Here is a 17,110-nt window from a genome sequence, read left to right as displayed (position 1 = left end):
TACAATGTCTTGCACACTTTAATGACCTTTAAATGAAACACGTACACTTGCTTTGAACTGGAATCATGGAAGGATATCCTATGATGTCCACTTTGCAGGGCACTTCCATTCGAATAGAACAAATGTTGTACGTGATGAGAGATGCACACAAAATATACAGAGCGGTGAGGACTGCTGTACTAAGCAGCTGTAAGAGGTGTAATTGCAAAACTCTTCACTTTTTTAGAATGTCTCTCCTATCAAGCTGGCATTGAACCCTTGATTTAAAATAATAATAATAAAAACAGTTTGACCCAGAAGATCTAATTAAGGGGGCCTAGCACCGAAGGCAGGCACCTATTGTAATTGGTGTTTTTCTTCATTCACTCGAATCTATGGCAGCCATAGAACCACTTACAGAAAAGTTGTGAAACTAAAAGACAATTTGCACTCAAGTATATGCTAATAACTTTTAAACCGCAAAAGCAATTTTTAAAGAATTTACTCCCACATGGATAATAATAATAATCCATATGGATTATTTGAATCCCCAGATCCCAGTGGAAGGGTCATTCCCCATTTTACTTCCCTGTTATTATTTTAATTCTTTTAAATGTCTTGTTCTGGGTGTCTCTGGAACCATCACTACTGTCACTGTAACAGTCTGTAGACCTCCTAAAACAAATGAAGATTTAATGCATGAATTTGCAGATCTGCCTCAAGTTTGAAAGAACTCTTATCCCGGGGACTTTAAAGGAACACTCCACTTTTTTGGAAATAGGCTCATGTTGACAATAGCCAGCTTGGGTCAGTGTGTACCAGGGCTAACTAGGGATGGGCGATATGGCCTAAAATCCATATTGCGATATACATTGCAGCCTCTTGCGATAACGATATATATTGCGATATATAAATTATAATAGAACCATTTCAGAACAGGTTACATAGACCCTTAGGAAAGCCAAACTGCAATTTTTTTTTTTTTTTTAAGAAATAAAGAAACGTTACATGTCGTTTTGAGAACATTTATTGTGCAAAAGCAAAACTGTAATTAAACAACACAATGTTGCAGATAAATAAACTAAATGTAGTGGTAGAACAGATTAGTCGTGTTACCTCTCTTAGCTGGAACTTTTGCCCCACACACTCTACAGAGTATATTTTGCTGCTGCTCGTCGGACGGCTTAAAGCCAAACCACGTCCAAATAACAATTGTTGCACCCAGGGCCGCTGCTGGCCAAATGGGTGCCCTAAGCAGAAATTTACTTTTGTGCCCCCTCTCCCAAATTTTACAGAAGTAATAATAAAATAATAATAAAAAACACCTACTATAGGGGCCAAAATAGAACTTTATTCAAATAAAAGTAAATAGTAAATACATAAATAAATTGTCTCATTTATAAATTACAATTGTAGCTCTACAGCAAAAAATACAAACTAAAATTACACTTTAAATAAAACAATTAAAAATGTGAAATCTCAATCAAATAAACCATAATAAACTGAAATAAAATCAACACTGTCATCTGCTGGAGCTTTCCAAAGTTCAAAATTTACAAAGGCACACTTCTGCTTTTTCTTGAGGCAAAGTCGTAAATGAGCTCTTCATATGATAAAGCCTTTGCTATTTGACAATAAAGCAGACAAGGATTATGATGCACACATATTTTAGTTGAGGAAATGATAAGGGGAAGATTATGTGGATATTTTAATTAAATGTTTGGTCAATATTAAACTAGGAATTTGATCATTATGTAAGTGTAACAACTGCATTTACCAGGCCTTTGGTGCCCTTTTCAGGCATTTCTATTGAAATTGTAATGTAAACTGTTAATTTTGTATTAGATTTTGTATTTTAACACTTATTTAATGACACTATATGGTCATTATTAATCAATAATCATAATTGCCATAATTGTTTTAATATAATACATTTTAAGTCATTTTGTTTACTTAGATCTACCTGTATTCATATTAAGAAAGATGCGTTAGTCGTGAAATTATTACCGACATTAAAACACATTATTAATGTCGACAGAATAATATAAAGTTTCACAGGATTATGAAAGTACCTGAAAGTGATGCACGGGCTTCATCTTGGGCTTTTTTTTCCTTTCGTTTCTCGGCGCCGGACTGTTGATGTCTCTTTCCAGGACCAGGCATATTGTTCATCAATTATTATCATCATTTTTGGCCAAATAGGCAGCCGTTGTCACAGTTATGTCTTGTCATTGGTTTTTCCCATTTGTCTTCCCCCTGTCATTTTGTGATATTTGGTTTAGCCCATCGTTTGTGTGATTCCCGGCACCTGTCTCTGTAATCAGTCACCCTTTAAAAGTCTGTTTGTCTCATGAGTTCTCTGTCGGTCTTTGAGTATGTTACATGTTAGTCGTGTGTGGAAGTTATTGTTGTTCCTGCCTGATCCTGCTTGTATATCTGAAGACTTATTAAATGTAAATAGTGTTTATTGTTAATCTCGTCTCGTCTCGTCTCATCCAGCACGTCACCTTGTGACAGAAAGACCGACCTACAACAGTTTACCCGGCACCTTCCCCTACGTTTATTTTGTCGTTTGTTAGCCTCAGTGTTTTGTTTTTTGGTTTAGATTTTTCAGTATGAACACTACAGTGCAACTTCTCCTCCTGAGGCAGGGGGAACGCTCCCTTGAGGACCACACACGTGAGTTTCTCCTCCTGGCAAACCAGTCTCATTCCCCGGATAGCAGCCTTATCGTCTACTATCACGTTGGACTAAATTCCACCACCAAAGCGCTGCTATCCGGGAAGGGTCCTCTTGGGAGCTTGCCGGACTACATCGAGTGGGTGTTGGCGTCCTGTCAATCATCCTGGACTATCGACTTCGTCGAAGAGGACGTCAGCCCCACTCCAGACCCAGAACCCAGCCCAACATCACCCCGACAGGCGGAGTGGCAGCCCGAGCCCACCGACGATGGAGAGCCAGAGCCGAGAGCGACAGAGCCAGAGCCTGAGCCATCGGACCAGGTGCGAGAGCCGGCTGTAACATCCGTGATGGTGGAGTGTCAAGTGGAGCAAGAGAGGGCGATAGAGAGCCCTGCCCACTGCACCACCACTGGGGGTGAGCTTGAGTATCATTCTGGGGACTTAATTGACTTTTTCTCCGAAGTGTCTGTGCATGAATCATGTGATTTAATAGACTTTTTCACGGAACCACTGGCAGACACAAACTTCCCACCCACCCACCCTCTTCAGCCCACACCCATGTCTGTCTGCACACCGCTGTCCCCTGACAGCCCCTCAGCTCACCCTCAGTTCACCACCTGTGCAGTGGGCTCGCCGCGGGGCTGCCAGTTTCCATCGGCGTCTAGGTTGGAGGATCCCTCTGCTCCGCCTCCAGCCTCCGAGTCCAGGACTCCGCCTCGGCCCTTCGACCCTGCGGTTCCACCACGGCTCTCGACGCCCTCCTCTCCACCATCGCCCGTCGATCCACCAGCTCCACCGGGCTCCATCGTCTTTCCGGCTCCGCCCTGGTCAGTCGTCACCCCATCGGCTCCTCAGGACTCTGCTCCTCCGGCTGCGCCTCGTCGCGCCGTCCCACCGGCTCCTTGGGACTCCTCCTTCCTGCGGGCACAGCCTCCATCCTCTGTCGCTCCGGCTCCGCCGCGGATCTCCGGGACTCCGCCTCCGCATCGGGCGCCAGAGCCTGTTCCACCTTGGCCCTCCGGATCCTCGGCGTCACCCTGGATCTTCGGCTCTCCGTCTCCGCCTCGGGCTCCTTCTCCACCGGCTCCGCCTCCGTCGGTCGGCCCCATGGAGCCGGCATGCATTCTTCCACCATGGCTCCTCCCTCCGTCGGCTCCTCCGTGGGCCATCATCCTGGCTGTGGTCTGGGTCTGTTCCTCCTGCCCTGGATCCCTCCTGTCTCCTCCCTGGCTCCTCCCACCATCGTCACCCCCTTGGACTGTCTGTCTTCTCACCTGGACTTTTGTTTTGGTCCCCCTCCTGGGGTGGCGTCCTCCGCCGAAGCCCCCTCCATTATGGACTCTGGTTTTCTGTTTTTTCGCCCTTCTTTTTTGTTTTGTCTTTCTTTTTCTACGGCGCGAGGACGCGCCTTTTCGGAGGGGGGCGTAATGTCACAGTTATGTCTTGTCATTGGTTTTTCCCATTTGTCTTCCCCCTGTCATTTTGTGATATTTGGTTTAGCCCATCGTTTGTGTGATTCCCGGCACCTGTCTCTGTAATCGGTCACCCTTTAAAAGTCTGTTTGTCTCATGAGTTCTCTGTCGGTCTTTGAGTATGTTACATGTTAGTCGTGTGTGGAAGTTATTGTTGTTCCTGCCTGATCCTGCTTGTATATCTGAAGACTTATTAAATGTAAATAGTGTTTATTGTTAATCTCGTCTCGTCTCGTCTCATCCAGCACGTCACCTTGTGACAGCCGTAAACAGAGGTGAGGGCGCGTTGCGACGCAGATGCTGCGCGTTATCACGTGTGTTTACAAGCCTGGTCTGCGTATAGGGAGCGGCGGTACTGGTTGCACCAGTCTTTTTCACGAGCTCCTCTGTTTCGCTGACGCTTTCAGCAATGTTTATTCAAGATGATGCGTTGAAGCCGGCTGCAGCTCGTTACTGTAAATTTCGCGGGTAGATTGCGTCATCAAACATGCATTATCGCGATAGTGCAATAGAATTAGAATCTCTATCGTAGGCCAATTTTGTATCGTTTATATCGCATATCGTTTATATCGCCCATTACTAGGGCTAACAATGAGCTGGACCGGGTCAGTGGCTTTGCAACTCAAAATCAAGCAGCATTTCCACTGTCAGACCAGCGCTACTGTAAAACCCACCCCTATCCCTAACACGCCTCTCTGAAGCAAACATCACACAACCCCAGCATTTCACCAGCCAGGTGGTATATGTTAGAAAAAGCAGTTTAAACACTGAGGCGGCTGATAAACTGGTGTGTGTCTCAGTCCAGCTTGAGTCTCCAGATGAAGCCGCCAGCTGCTTATTTACATGCTTCACTTTCAAAAGATAAGACATATGTGAGGTTGATGAATGATAGGCGAATGTTTTTATTTCTTGCCAGATATACTGTAATTAGTCCTAGATGTTAACAATCTGTTTAACCTTTTTGACATGGACAATTTCTGTGACTGACCAAATAATAAAATATTAGTTGACTCTTTTCATAAAGTAACATTCAGTAAACTATTAAAGCGGCAGCCCTAGTCGAGTGAAAGCGACGACCAGACTTTATTTCAAATACATTATCAATTATCAATCATTACATCAGAGTAAGACCACATGCACACAGCCTTTATTTACCTATTTCATGTGAAAATATTACTCAATCTTAGCAGTGAATATTTACATTTAAATATTAGATGAGACAAGTCTTTAAATGCTGTTTTTTAAATCAGAGCACTATAAGAGTGCAAAATGGCCTTTAAGAGAACTCGAAGAAAAAAAATGAAGGGCAGAAGGGCAGAGAGTGAAAAAAAAACATGTGCCAAAGACAAATGAATTGATAAAATGTAGAGGACAGTTCATAGAGTAGTCCAGCTTTGAGAATGAAAACCAACCTGTTTGTTCCTCAGTATCTTCATGTTTGACCCTGAATGTTTCTTCAATCTTCATGTCTTCACTTTCCTCTTTAATAAACGCCATCTTTATGTTGCATGGATCTCAGTTGCCTCACCAGAAGTTTTTTTTTTCCATGTTTGGAAACTCTGTCCTATTTAAAAAAAAAAAAAAAAAATCTGTGTGCATCTCAATCAACTCTAGTTCAGTAGTCAGTGCACTAGTAAGGGAGTAAGATAGTTACCGGACTTAAATGATCTGATTAGATAAAATTCAGTTTTGATTAACATTTAATGATTAGTATATTACATTTAATCGAGGCATATAAAAAATGGCTATTGTTTATTGGCTATTTTAAGATTGTCATTACAACAACAAATGATCTGAATAGACAAACACTCAAAACTATATTCAGTTTTGATGATTTAATGATTAGTATATTATAGGGATGTAACGGTATCAAAACTTCATGGTACGGTAATACCTCGGTATGAATGGCACGGTACGGTATTTATTGAATCATTTACAGGAAAAACAAAACTAATGAAGAGACTCGAAAAAAGTGCCAGAAGTGTTTATTAAACAGTTTACATGAACACTGAACATATCAATGGCATACAAATTAGCCATCTATCTGTAAACTTTGAAACAGGAATTTTTAAATTTTAATAACAAAAAATTATTAAACCATGTAACCACGTTACTTTTTTTTTCGCAGTACTTTAGCCTACTTTGTGTAATAACGAAAACATTCATTTCAGTGGAAAAATAAGTCCAAAACTCTGTTTTAACATTTTGAACAATAGGGCTCTACAATCTTTTTCGTTTTTTCTTTTTTTTCCTGATAATCAAATGAAAGCATAAACATTTATTTATTTTTAATCAAATGAAAAATAAACCCTTTTAATTTTTGGCAAACAAACAGAGGTTTACTGTTAAAATCAATACATGGAAGAAAAATTATATTCAGTTTAAAACGTTTAAATAATAATTGTAGTATTTTTGTTCTATAATTAAGTGGTTAATCTTGTTGTAATATTTATTTTTTATCATATATATTGTTTTATGTAAATGATTTAAATAGCAATATATAAACACCTACAGTATACTGTGCAAAAGTAATACAAGACTAATATTGTTCTGTTACATGTTAAACCGTACTTTTATTTTGACAGGTTGCCGTAAAGTTTGTGTGTGTATACAGTAGTATGATATGATGCTAGTTTTCTCAAATGAAACGGTAAAAGTGACACTCACAGCAGGTTTGGAGGTTGAGTTTATCTGTTCATGTGAGATGCAAATGCCAAAAATTAGCGGGAGCGTCACGCGTGCTTCAGTATGAGTGTAGTAAAGAAAAAATACGTGTCTCCACCATTCATACAGACAGAAGCAAACGGAACATGCAGGATTCATATTAAAACGGTCTTTCTGCATTTCAGTTTTCACAGACACTAGTCCATATCACGATTTGAATTAAGTGACAGACCAACTTCAGATTTATTAAACCAAAAATCAACGAATTCTGTGGCATTCCGCGCTATAGTAAATTCGTTTTTTATGAATGGAGTCCGCGATCCAGTCCGTGTTTTCGCGGAGGAGACATTGTAAACGCTCGACCATGTAGAGATGCCTTTGTGTAAATAAGATAAATAACATAAGCCAATTTAGTTTAATAAAAGAACAATGTATAGACTTGTTCTATAAGAAAGATAACCTTAAATGACTTTTATTGTGATCTGGCGCTATATCGAAAATAAAATGAACTTGACGTTCAAGGGGGGCGGGCAACAGACCGCAAAGGATGATGGCCACGCCTGGGCTGATGGGAATTGTAGTTCCCGCTACCTCCCGTTCGCTCCATTCGCCTGAGCAAACTTTTCTTAGAAGACCTATGGTTTTATCGAGTCATGCGGCCACGGTAGTATCGAAAAAATTTGCTATTGCGGTACGACGGTATTTACAATACCGTTACATCCCTAGTATATTACATTTAATCGATTACAAACTTAAAAAATTGCCATTGTATTTTAAGATTGTCATTACAACAATAAAAACATTTGTAATTGTTTGTAAAAGTTATCATTGTGTTCGTTGTTCTCGTTGCATTGACTGTTTTGAGCAGCAGGTCTCTCAGCGAGTGGCGATTAGAAACAGTGAATAATTTTATGAAGCAACCGATTCAATTGACTCGGAGTTTCTGATGATCTGAATCACTACACAATGAACAAAATCAGACTCATCTGTGGATGCGCTTTAGACACAATAAATAACGCTCATTATTAGATAAAATATTACAATGTTACATGCACTAGTAAGATAAAGGCTGTATAGTTGCAACTTTTCCGTTTCTCACAAACCTTCATGCAAAAGTTCATTTTATTTGATCTTCCTTACTTTTATGGATTACTGATACAGGTATATATACATATTAATTCCTCAAACATTTTCATTTCAAAGGTGAAGAAACAAATGACTTCATGAAGTACCCAGTACAGCTGACTACTGAAGCCCAAGCTGAGCTGCAGTGGAGATTCAACTACTACAGTAAAGCAGATCTGGCTTCTTAAAAATACTTAATTCCTTAAAAAACACAATGCCACGCCACACAGAGACTAGTGTAAGTATTCCACTTTATCCTCCTGACCTAAAGTTTGTTGTACTGAAGACAGTGAGCTGTGTGATTGTAATACACAACTGTGAACATGGGCATATCATAAAAAACAAGTTATGAGTAGAATCTTTTTTTTTCAAGATCAGAAAGAGCTTCATTGCCAAGTAAGGAATTCGTTTTAGCGACAAGAGCTTCCAGTGCAGAAAAAAAGTACAGACAGTGCAAATATACATATATTACTGCAGTGCAGACATACAGAGAAATGACACAGCAATGTCTAGAATCTATTCTCATTCATCAACACAGTTTCACTGAAGATCCGATAAATGCATAAACCCAGGATGAGCGTCTGAGTGAATGTGGTGTGGACTGTGTGGATGAGGCTCATTGTGTCAGAGACGCTGGAGAAGGACAGAGTTCACTCTCATCCACATACACTCCTATTCTACGGCTGGACACTACAGACAGTTCAGCCCGTCTGTTATTATGAACAAATGAGTATCTAGAGGGAGAGCAGAACAAACTCCAGGATTGATCCTTACGTCCAAACACACTCATCACCCTCTCCTTTCCTGCTGATGCTCTTATATGACACTGATATCTCCACACCAAACATCCCACTCCACTCAATCTCCCAGTAACAGCGTCCACAGACTCTCTCTCTACAAAACACCTGAAGATTACATCCAAGTAACTTATTGTTTAACCCAGCATTTCCCAACTCCAGATACAAAATATGCAATGGGTCAAGGACTGGAGTAGGGAAACACTGGTATAACCAGTCCATCACAAGAACGGAGCTGTTTACAGAATAATCCAGATAATCCACCTGATTTATTACAGGTGATCTAATATGAACCAGAGCTCAGAACTGTCTTCACTGCTCTTATTTCACTCCTCTCCTCATTTCAGCCGCCTGCTCTCACCTATATTTCAGTTGAGGCGCATCTCAAATGAGATCAAGGACGGATATCACGTTATCACACTCACGTGCTGTGTTGCTAATAAACATGATATAATTTCAGCTGTTTTTATATGAAAATAAATTAGTAGAATACCACATGACTTTTTACTCATGCGTCTCTCTTGTCTGTCTTTCTTTATCCTAAATTAATGCAGAAATTTACATGAACTTTTTTTATAATGTGACTTTGTATATAGATCCTTTTTTACATTTACGGGGTTCTCTAAAAATTAAATAGTCATAGTTTTGTTAACTTCTTTAGTGGTAAATGGAAACTGCCACAAATATATTTTTGTGTCCTCATTTGCCCCAATAGCAAAAGAAAAATAAAATCCCTGACAGTGTTTCAATGACTGTCCAAAAGAGGAATAAATACAAAAACAAACAAAATAGCAAGAGATTGATTACAATAGTCAAAAGAGTGATAGATCAAATTTGCCATCACACCCTCTTTGTAAGTTACGCAGCCGCATTAACTAGTTTAATGTGAACTTAATGGCAATGTATAAAAAAAAATAAAGTAGTGTTTTAAATGTACATTAAATGAAAAAATAAATAAATAGACAAAAGTATTCCTAGATTTACAATGTTAATAACTTTGGAAAAGCATCATATTCTATTCTATATACAACATTTCTATGATGTGTCTGTGATTCTAGAGAGAAGTGCACCAATGGGACTTTTATTTTGCTCTGATGATGTGACGTCTTTAAGACGCGCAGCGCTCCTCATCTGTTGTGATTCATCTAAAAAAGGTTTGTAGTTTTGTGGTTTTATATAATGCAAACTGTTCCATCAATTAAAGCGTTTTTTTTTTTCAAACTATGTAAAATAAATGCAGTATTGTTAAATGTAACGTTGCAATGCTTCATTTAGTGATTTAGATACTTAGATACTGATTTAGTTAAACAAAACGTTAGCCTTTAGTAACAGAGAATGTGCGTCTCATTTCGCTCTCTCTATCATGAATCAATCGTGTGATGATAAGAAGTGATGAGAGAAACTGAGAATCCGAATCATTTGAATCAAATCATTTGTGAAATGATTCAGTGACTCGAATCAGCGGCACGCGGACTACAAACCACAACAACAAACACAAACGAGTGACTCACAACCGAGAATGATTTCATGAACGTGTAATATATTAGATATGAACAAATAATTGAATACCAAATGTAATTAAAAAATAGCCTGCCTAAATATGAACGTCCTGTGTAATTTGTATATATTTTTAATCAAGTCTATTAACTCTCTGCTGTCTTACTAGTGAACTGACTACTGAACCAGGAGCTGATTGAGAAGCAGATAGAGATTTAGTTTGCATGCATTTTTCTTTCTATTAATTATTCTCATCTTAAACAGGACAAAGTGTTCAAACACACAGAAAAAAAAACTCCTGGAGGATCAACAGAGATCCATGTATTAAAGAGGAGAGTGAAGACATTCAAGAGGCATTCAGAGTCAAACATGAAGATACTGAGACACAAACAGGTTGTTTTTTTTTATTCTCAAAGCTGAAATGAATTTTTATTTATGAATAATGTCACAAATGGAGACATTCAACAGAAGTGTTCCGATCACATGACAAATACTAACAATGAATATCTTGCTTTCAAAGTGTGCATTTGTTATGACGTCATGCATTAATAATTAACCTAAACACTGTGTGTGTGTGTGTGTGTGTGTGTGTGTGTGTGTGTGTGTGTGTGTGTGTGTGTGTGTATATAAACCCAATATTTGCTTCTAATATTAAAACCATAAAACAGCCAGGTTACATCTAAATGAATCCGCATACAATTGAAAACAGCCTTTTTGTTTTAAAATATTGTCCATCCACACTAGTGTTTTCAAGCATTTTTCAAAAGGTTCTTATCCACACTGAAATGTCAGAAAACTTTAAATTCACCTTACTCAAGGACGAACCCCGGTCCTGGAGAGCCACCGTCCTGCAGATTTCAGCTCCAACCCTAATTAAAACTCACCTGCCTGTAGCTTTCTAGTAATCCTTCAGATCTTGATTATGTTGTTCAGGTGTGTTTGATTAAGGGTTGAAGCAAAACTCTGCTGGTATGCGGCTCTTCTGGACTGCCATTCGCCACCCCTGCTCTCCAATTAGCATGCCGCTCCCAAAGAAAACATCTGGGTCCACCTCTCATCTCTGAGAATTAAGTCCTCTGCTCCATGGAGCTTCGTGAGGCAACCATACCAGGTGTATTATGCTTCTGTATGCAAGCTTCTCCCTGGAGCTCCAATCATGACTGCCCTTATGGTTTAGGTGGCAGTGTCTCCTAACCTTAACTCAATTTATGTCATGTTATGTCAAGCTATGGGGGCTGTTTCCAAAAGAGTCTAAGAAAAGCTGGGATTAAAGTCCAAAACCTGACTTGAGATAAAATAACAAATCAATCTGGGTTAAAGCGGTACCATAAATGACCATTTAAGGTCACACAATCTCACTAATGTGATCCTGGTTCAGTCAGTGAAGGCAATTTGATGTGCACACTTGTTTTTAAGCAGTCCTTAATGTTGGTTTTTGGATCTATTTGTATTGTTTAATACATTTGAGATGTTGTGTTTTCCTCAGGGCATATTCTTCATCTGTGAATGTTAGAGAGTCATGCAAACATTAAGTTTACTGTCAGGAGTGGATGAGGTTTACACAAGTAAACGAGTAGTACACTAGTAAACTGCTGCACGCTAAACAGACTGAGCACAATATAGTAGTAGCTCAATAATTCTGGGAAAAGTAGACATTTTGCTAAAATATTTGTTTTTGTTCATAAAATGTGACACATGTACAATTATAATCCTAAATGCAAGTGTATTTTCATCATAGCAGTAAATGAAAATAAAATGTAAGCTGACTAATACAGTCTTAATTACTAGCTCAAATGAGTAAATGTCTGTTCCTCTTCCCAGTTAAAATGTAGGCTGTTTTCTATTATTTCATTTTTAATTTAGTTCCTTAAAGACTCATTTTAGATTTGTAATTTTTTTAAATATATATTTTAAAACAACATCATTAAATCTTGGGCACAAAACAATAAACACAGTTGTACGTATTCTATGTTTTTTTTTTTTTTTTGCGTTGCATTTCCTATGTACTTTTATGTTTAAAGTGATAATAAAGTTAAATATTTGTGTGGGAGAGAGTCAGTGCTCCGGGTGTGTTCACGCTGTGTGTGTGTGTGTGTGTGTGTGTGTGTGTGTGTGTGTGTGTGTGTGTGTGTGTGTGTGTGTGTGTGTGTGTGTGTGTGTGTGTGTGTGTGTGTGCGCGCGCGTTTGTGTGTGTGAGCGCGCACGGACACTTGGATGGATTAAATGTAGAGCACAAATTCACCATACTTCAGCACATCTCACTTCACATTCAATTGGTGTAAAAATATTGCCTGTTTTCTTTTAAAGGATATGTTCTGATGTGATGTGTTTTTTTTTATTTGTTTGTTTTTTTACAGTAAGTTATGGGGCATTTTCCATTTAAAAGGTCAGTGTAACAGACCAGTGGTTCCCAACCATGTTCCTGGAGGCCCCCAAACACTGCACATTTTGCGTCTCTCTTTTGTCTCACACACCCATTTTAGTGCAGGGGTGCACAAACCTGTTCTTAAAGATTTACCATCCTTCAAAGTTTAGCTCTGACCCTGATCAAACACACTTGAACCAGGTAATTAATGATTTAATTAGAGAAACATGCAGTGTTGAGGGGCTCCAGGAACGTGGTTGGGACTCGCTGTAACAGCCCATTTTTATGATTGGCTAACATCATGGCCCCCTTATTAAAAGCTCAGAATTATTGTGTGATGAATTTTTCATCTTACCGTTGAGTGGGGAATTTGTCCATTTTCCTTGCCTTTCTTATATTTGTTGCATTTGATCCCCTAGAAGAAAAAAATGGTACGTCATAATTGAGATCAGTCTATATCTAGGTTTCCTAAACTATTATTAGATTGAATAAATTGTATAGCAGCCAGCTTAAACTCTATAGGACACCAGCCGACTATGATCAGGTTTGGACACCATGATATGAGATCTAGCATACATGCATTACATACAGTATCTACATGTTTTGGTGTTACCTGCTTTGTGGCATTAAACTGGGGTTAACTTTTATTTCTTTGTTTTCCCACCTTAGGCCCAACAGCACTGAAAGAGGAGAGAGAAGATCTGAATGAAACTGAAGACAAAGATCAGTTTGAGAATCTTCATGTTTCCATAACATAATTTCATAACATCATTTTGTTCCTTACAGTCAGAAAATACATTTACACAAAAAAGAGCTCAAAAGGCAAGAACTAGGAGTTTTTTTCACTTGCTTTCAGTGTGGAAAGAGTTTCAGTGAACAAGGAGAATTTAAAGTCCACATGAAAATTCACACAGGAGAGAAATCTTTCGTCTGCCAACAGTGTGGAAAGAGTTTCAGTCTCAAAGGAAACCTTAAAGTCCACATGAAAATTCACACAGAAGAGAAATCTTTCGTCTGCCAACAGTGTGGAAAGAGTTTCAGTCTCAAAGGAAACCTTAAAGTCCACATGAAAATTCACACAGAAGAGAAATCTTTCGTCTGCCAACAGTGTGGAAAGAGTTTCAGTCTCAAAGGAAACCTTAAAGTCCACATGAAAATTCACACAGAAGAGAAATCTTTCGTCTGCCAACAGTGTGGAAAGAGTTTCAGTCTCAAAGGAAACCTTAAAGTCCACATGAAAATTCACACTGGAGAGAAGCCTTTCATCTGCCAACAGTGTGGAAAGAGTTTCATTCAAAATACAAACCTTAAAGTCCACATGAAAATTCACACAGAAGAGAAATCTTTCGTCTGCCAACAGTGTGGAAAGAGTTTCAGTCTCAAAGGAAACCTTAAAGTCCACATGAAAATTCACACTGGAGAGAAGCCTTTCATCTGCCAACAGTGTGGAAAGAGTTTCATTCAAAATACAAACCTTAAAGTCCACATGAAAATTCACACAGAAGAGAAATCTTTCATCTGCCAACAGCGTGGAAAGAGTTTCAATGAACAAGGAGAATTTCAAGTCCACAAGAAAATTCACACTGGAGAGAGGCGTTTCATCTGCCAACAGTGTGGAAAGAGTTTCAGTCACAAAGGAAACCTTAAAGTCCACATGAAAATTCACACTGGAGAGAAATCTTTCATCTGCCAACAGTGTGGAAAGAGTTTCATTCAAAATACAAACCTTAAAGTCCACATGAAAATTCACACAGGAGAGAAGTCTTTCATCTGCCAACAGTGTGGAAAGAGTTTCATTCAACAAGGAACCCTTAAAGACCACATGAAAATTCACACTGGAGAGAGGCGTTTCATCTGCCAACAGTGTGGAAAGAGTTTCATTCAAAATACAAACCTTAAAGTTCACATGAAAATTCACACAGGAGAGAAGCGTTTCATCTGCCAACATTGTGGAAAGAGTTTCACTCGAAAAGTAAACCTTGAAACTCACATGAGAATTCACACAGGAGATAACTCTTTCACGTGCCATCAGTGTGGAAGAAGTTTCAGTAATCCTGGAAACCTTAGAGTCCACCTGAGAGTTCACCCTGGAGAGGAGCCTTACACATGCAATCAATGTGGAAAGAGTTTCAGTAAACGAGGAAACCTTGACAAGCACATGAATATCCACAATAGAGAGAGCCTTTTTATCTGCCAACAGTGTGGAAAGAGTTTCACTCTAAAAGAAAATCTTAACAGGCACATTAAAATTCACAATAGAGAGAAGGCTGACAGATCCCCTCAGTGTGGAAAGAGTTTCAACTAAAATGTATAAAACAGTTTTGGTCCTTGATTCTGATTGGTTGAGCCACATCTGAAGCTGTTGTAAATTACTCTACAAACCGACATTCTTTGTTGCTCGAAAAAAAACAATGTAGGGTCCGGACCAATCAGACACAGTTGTTCATTAGATTTACCAAATAATATATATATTTTTTATTAGATTAACAAATGATCACAGACCCCCCTCACCCAATCCACAACACTGGCTGCCATAATGTCTACAAATGGTCTTACTATGGCAACCAGGACTCCTCTGCCAGACCAAATAAACTTTACGACTCAAAAGAATGTGGAGAGAACTTTCCTCAACTAATACTCTAAAAAGGACACATACTGCCATAGGAACTGACTTCTTTCATTAATTCTTAAAAAAAAAAAACTTTCTGTGAACGAACACACATATCCTCAGATCATTGTGTATATTATTACTGTTCATTTATTTTGTCTTTTGTATTGTAAAATGTTTTTATGCATGTGTTATGATCACTATGTAGTATAACATCACAAATAAGTTGTTTGGTCTCATTGAATTTGTTGATGATTTAAAAGGTGTATGTTATCTTTTGATACCTATGCAACATATTAGTGTTTTAAGAATCTTTAGTAGTTTTTGCATGAACAACCAATCCCAATACATATGCAAATACCATGCTTACAGACAAAGAGTTGTAAACTTTCCCTCCAAAAGCAAAAGTCACCATTGGCTCTCTAGCCTCCCAATTATCAATTACCCTGGCCTCTCAATTACCTTTATCTCCTGACTGTAACCCCCAAAAGAGATAAAGGCTTCACACAGTGACTCGCCTCAATTCTCCTGGCTTTTCTCAGTTCTTTTAGTCCCGTGTCTCATCACCTTGCCATCTTCTGGTTGATAAGTCCCAGAGTCGATGCTTCTGCGCCTGGGAGGCCTTAAACTCCTAGGAAGATGAGGAAAATGAGCTAGAACTCTCCAGAACCCCAAGCCTGAGCCAGGCCCTGCAGCCTTGTCTTTTCATTCCCCAAAGATCACAGGATTTCAGCTAGGTCTCTCTCTCTCAGCTCATCATTCTTCTTCACTTTCCACCTTGAAAGAAACTCCCAATCACCACAGAACCAGGACACCTTTGAAATTCATCGCTCCTTAAACCCATAAAAATGTGATCCCAAGTCCAAAACCTTGAAACCATCAAGACTTTCATCTAAGACCACATCCAAACACTCGTCAACGACCAAGGCAATGCAAGTATCATACATTTAACTAAACAAACATATGTGTTTAATTTGTTTAAAAAGTTTAATTTGCAAACGCCTTTGTAAAACGGCACTGATGGTTTCATTCAGGTGGTTAAGTGACTCTTCTCATAGCGTAATTTTTCTTGTTTCTCTAATGGCTCCATTTATCCAATCTGACTTGCCCTTCCTCCATGTATGAGTGATTGTATGTTTGTTTGTTTGTTGATTAGTCATGTGTTAGTCCTTAATTAATAAAACTCTTGTGCACAAATTACATGAGGTTCTGATTCTGCCTTGTAAATTAATTACATGAGGTTCTGATTCTGCCTTGTAAATTAATGTCTCTTTACGATTCTGATCAAGCTACATGCTCTAATGCATTAATACTGTAAGAATGTTATTTTACGAGTTCACACTTACATATAATTACCTGAAGTATGTAAAGCGTGTTTGGCGTGCTGTCCAGGGAAGGGCTCCGAGCTCGGAAATGGCCCGAACCTAGAGTACCCCCCAATAAGCGATGGATAGTAGGACAGCCGCCGGACTAAGGACCCCCCCAAAGCGCTGAGATCTGACGGGGGCTGTTGTTAGAGAGAGAAGTCGCTTGGTGTCGAGTGTGCGAGCGGTGTTAGGGGGTTGGTAACCTGTGCGGAGGGTGTGGATACATCTTGTGAGGATGTCTAGCATTATGGGTTGACGAGGGTAGGGTAGGGTCGGGTCGGGTGGGCCGAGAACGTTGGATCCCTTTGATCAGAAGGGAGGTTTGTGCGTTACCTATTTCGGGCGAGGGGGCGCCGAATATCAGTTTATGAAAAAATTGGACGCCGCTGAGGTAGCCCTTGATGGACCCGACTTGGAGGCCCTTTACGCTGTTGATGAAGGAGATAAATGAAGTAATTGAAAGTAGCGAAAAATCAGGGAATGGTGTATTGTACGAGAGGTGAAAAGCCTTGAAGCATCTCCATGCTGTTATGTATGACTGGAGAGTTCTGGGAG

At 39.3% G+C, this 17,110-nt stretch overlaps 1 pseudogene; it reads left to right on the top strand.

Moving 5' to 3' along the window:
• Positions 1-16,388, top strand: part of LOC141325648 (uncharacterized) — a 28,324-nt pseudogene extending 11,936 nt beyond the window's left edge.
• The last annotated feature ends 722 nt before the right edge of the window (positions 16,389-17,110 follow it).

This window comes from Garra rufa, chromosome 2 (assembly GCF_049309525.1).
Source record: "Garra rufa chromosome 2, GarRuf1.0, whole genome shotgun sequence".
Taxonomy (NCBI): Eukaryota; Metazoa; Chordata; class Actinopteri; order Cypriniformes; family Cyprinidae; genus Garra; species Garra rufa.
Note: the sequence above shows the minus strand (reverse complement) of the source record. Positions and strands in the feature narration are given on the sequence as shown.